We start from the raw sequence: 4893 nt of genomic DNA on the forward strand, positions 1-4893 counted from the left end.
CCAATGGGATTAACCACCCTCCTTCGACCCCTCGAATTCTCCCCGCAAAGAATCTTCACGTTTCTTTCCCTGCAGGCGATTCTCTGCACTTGCTGCTGCGTGCCAATCAACGGTACATACCGTGCAACCATCGTGGGCCACCTGATGGGATGACTTCATACCTCGCTAACCGTTGCTCCTTTTAAGAGTCTCGCTCGTTGATGTTGAAGTTATTGTATTGGCCTCTTTGAAATATTCCACTTTAGGAAGAGGGTGCTAGCAACAGGTACAGAAGTGATTGATGAAGAATGTTGTTAAATTTATAGTCTTGTCGAAATGAATCTGCTATTTTTGGAATTGAACAACAAGCCGTGATCTTATACCGTGGATTCATTCCTATCATTTTCAAATGTAGAAAACGTAGAAAGATAGGCAACAAATTTATATTCTAATAGAAGATTTGCGTGAACTCTTTCGGGTCTCATTACAGATAATTCGTAACTAGATAATGAATATTTGTATAAAATACAATGTACAAATACAATTGTATAAAATACAAATGTATAAAAATTTATAAAACACAAAATATTCAAATAATCAAGTAGTCAAAGAATAAGACAAATCTTTTACTCAAGCTTCATTCCTATCTATTTATGATTTTCGTACTTATCGATTCTTTGATTCTTCCCAAATATTAAAAATAAAAAAATACAAAGTTTGATTTAAGAAACGTGACATAGGTTTGCATATCACCGAAGCTATCTGCACGATCAATAGATCTCAGCCAGGGGCAACATTTATGGTTCCATCTCCCGGTTTTCGCGAATGAGGGCAACACGGTGAGATCGCTCCACGGCTCCACGGCAATGGCGTGACAGCCGAAGGCCGGTTAGGCAGATGCATGGCAACGAGTTGACATCGAGCGCTGCGGGCTAGCGTGGCTAGAGCTCCGCGCTGCTCTCTCTGTTAGCACGCACATGCGAGAACACCCCGTGTGCGGTTCTCCTGGAAAAGGGAACGAGTACGGAGAGAAAGAGAGAGAGAGAAAGAGAGAGAGAGAAGCTAGAAGGCTCGGTCGTGCGCGAGCGCGTGCACGCACGGCTTCAGGCACGCACACGACCTGATTGTTGCCGTTCCTTCGTATTCGTCGTCGTTGCGCGTTCGTACACACGACGATGCGTGTGTATTCGTGTACCACCACGATACATGTAATGAAGGACAGAGATACACGAGGCGGACCTTCCTCGACGACGACGAAGGGAGCCGAACCGACGGTTCGGAGCGTCGTCACGCGAGAACGCGGCCAGCTGACGTTCTCTCTCGATACTCTCTCTCTCCTTTCCTCTCTCGAGCGCCCTTTTTTCCGCCCTCCATTGTCTTCCAGCTTTTGTACGCGGCCACGAAGCCACCCTTCTCTCACGGGCTCGAGGAAACGGTGATATGGAGATTCTGGTTTGCAATTATCATAGGAGAGAGCAACCCAACTTTATCAAGATTATTCTTTCTTCGTTCGGTTTCTGGAGAGTCGAATATAATTATATGAAAATTTTCGAGGTTCTTAGACTTAGGTGTTTAAGAATCTTCTTTACGTTTTGTTAATTGTATCCGATCAGGGATTGAAAGAGAGTTAATGGTAGAATGAAAGTAATGGAACGTGTATACGTTTGTAGGATTTTGCTTTATGACTCCAATGTCTTCATCTTGTCGCCGTATAGGAACGTAATTTTTCCAAGCTAATTTTGAATCGTCACTTCCTCAACGGAAGAGCCATTAGATCGAGAAAGGTGGTCTCCACTGTCACTCATACAACTCGGCCAAGATCGCCCCTGTAATTATACTGACCCGTTTCCTACTCTCTGTCTCCTACCCTTCCATTCCCTCCGTCTTCCTTTCCCCTTTTCTCTCCGATACCGCCGCGTTATTTTTCTTTTCTTTTTTCCTTTCCTTTCTCTAGATACGTGGAAAAGGGAGAGAAACGTTGTGGTCTTGCGGCTGTTTTAGATGAATGGAACGGTAGAAACAAAAGGATGCCGCGTTTCATCGTAGAAAGTGACGATCGGCCAGGTTGGGGGTGAAGGAACGCCATCGTTGAAGGGTGTGGCTCTCTCTTCTGGACATCTCTTCAATGAAAGGTTACAGGTGCCGGCGGATGTCCCTCCTTTTTCCTCGATCGATCTTTGCCTCCGTCGATTTCAATGTGGGAAATGGCCGGTTAATCTCGAATCGGATCGATTTTCTAGAACGATCATTAAAAACCTGCGATCGCGAGGGGAACGAGAAACATTCAATTTAAAGAAGTTCGATCGTTGTTAATTTCCCCGTATGCGCCGAGGTTAATTATCAGATTGTGCGCGTGTATTATATTATAATTCCAAGATATTCATCAGATAAATTATAAATTACAAATTCCTATCAAAAATTCGAGATAATTTTCCACGATTTTGATTTATAAATAAATCCTGAATGTTCGTAAATATTCATCAATTGACACGATTCTCGAGAAACTCGATGAATCTTCTCCCTCATTGATATTCTCGCCATGAGCGCGCCATTCATTCCTCCAAGACGTTTTCATCCCTTACAGAAACCATCTTTACGATCCTCGTTTATTTCCTCCACTTTCCTTTCTGTTTCTAGAACAAAACAGTCTCTTTGTTCTTCCTCCTGTTGTTTGTCTTTTCATTCTATTCTCTCACTTCCCCTTGATCATCAATTTCGTGAATCTCGTTAAATATCATCGCGACAATGCAATTCGTTCGATATATTTTTGATGCGATTTGTTTTTCTCGATACTGCAAAACTGCATCCACCGCGAATCGAAAATTAAACGAAACTGAAATTCTAATGAGCCGGATGTTTCAGCGATCTGGTGCACCTGATCTATAATTTCATACCCGCATACGTTTGTACGCCTGCATAAACTAGGTTCGTGAAAAAGAAGAAGAAAATAAAAAAGAATATACGCGTGTCCGCGTATGTATAAATATATACCTAGTTTCGATGCATTTTAGAATTGAAAATAAACTCGTTTCAACGAAGCGGCGCTTTTTATTACAGCTGAGCTGATTTCGTCGATTTTTCTTGAAGAGTTTTACAAACGCGTAGGATGTTTGAAGTTACTTCCAAGTATAGGCGGGGGTGGGACATGGCTAAATATAGGAAACGATTTTGGACGGGGTAATGCCGTGTAGAACACGGTCAAACACAATGTTTGCGGGCAACGCCCACCCATACTCGTCCGGGCTTTTACTGCCCTGGCAGTAAAGAACGAAAATTATGATCGGTGCTTGTCACTGCTCCGGGCGTCGAGCAGCTCTTCGAGATCTGCCATCGGCCGGCCTCTATCCCTCCCGAGTTTTGCTCGTACCCTCGTGATCACGATTGTGCGAATAATGAAAACGAATCGAAGGATGTGGAATTTTCGAACTTTACAAACGAAAACGCATCTCTTTGAAATTCAATAATTCTTTTAAATTCTTTTACTTTATTTCTTCGATTAAATTTTAGAACCAGTAATTTTTAACGTAAAGATTTTCTCTTTTCTCTTTTTGAAAGGAGTTTTTAAATTTTCTCTTAATTCATTCATCATTATTTCAATGATCTGTATTTCTAATTTTATCGATTTATCTGTATTAGAATTATTTAAAGAAAAATTGTTCGATCCGATATCGTCCACGATGATGAAAATTATTTTTCCACGGGAAAAAAAGGGATAGAATCGTTGGATCGTAGTCAGGAATGGAAATGAGAAGGAATGGAAAAGAGGTGATCGCGGAAACTGCGAAAGTAGAGGCGAGAGAAAGTTCTCGTTTTGCGAGATGCGAGTCGCAATTACACCGGGACGATAAAAGTGTTACTTCGCGCTGTAATTTAGAAATATTTTTACGTCGTTTTGATTTGCCCGGGAAACGAGAACGTGGATAGTATAAAACCGCCACTTCGCCGTGTAATTTTCGTTCGCGGGTTTCCACGCCGCCACTGTTTATATTCTACTTTCCACTAGGAGAATGGTTGCTTCTGTTTTCCCCTCTCGATGCATAGAATTTCGAAATTGGTCCATAAAAAAATGGAAGGTGTGTTAAGAAACCATAGAAAGGAGCATCGTTCGCTAAACCATCGATTTCTTCCCCTTTCATCCCTCGTATCGGTCCTTTAGAAATATAGAAACACGCGGAAATTCGTCGATGTATCTTTTTCACCATTTAGACGGATACATAAAAGCTTGAAAATTCTTCGTGTGAAAGTCTACTCGGTCTTCATAATTTTTCGCTTAAATTTTTCAGTACATCATTACATACTTCTAAAATGTGCTTAAGGTTTAATTGTACCAACGATTTTTTCATTTCATCCCTCGAAAATTTTCATTAAATTTGAATAGAAGTTCAGTAAATTTTATTCAAATCCTTCTATAGATTGCAGACGTTTGCAAAATTAAATTTTTTATGAATGCGATTAAAAATCTGGATCTTAATTCATTTCAGATTTTTTTATATTTTTATATTGAAATTTTATTTATGCCTCACTATTCCATCAATCATCTATTCCATTTCACAGACAAGCGACGAATTATACGAATCAAAAAACAAAACTATTCAATTATTTACTCAATTACTGGAGTCTCCATTGTCATAACCAAATTGTCTTCTTTTTTACGTTTCATTCGAATAAAAAAATTTCACGTAAAATTTCCATTAAATTCTTCACATTTTGCCCAAATACAGTTTAACATTCATTCGATTCGCCGAACAGAGATCCCGATATTCCGAAATCAGATATTCGAAAGAGAAGCAACAAGGCGTGCTGATTAAGCCTGCTCAATTATCCGCCGATTCTTCCTGTCGCGGGATCTTTTTTAAAGTAGAAAGTTTCGCTCGGGCACGGGAGAAGAGGAGCTATCGGCTTTAGGAAAGTTGT

This window comes from Apis dorsata, unplaced genomic scaffold (assembly GCF_000469605.1).
Source record: "Apis dorsata unplaced genomic scaffold, Apis dorsata 1.3 scaffold_58, whole genome shotgun sequence".
In the NCBI taxonomy this organism is placed as follows: Eukaryota; Metazoa; Arthropoda; class Insecta; order Hymenoptera; family Apidae; genus Apis; species Apis dorsata.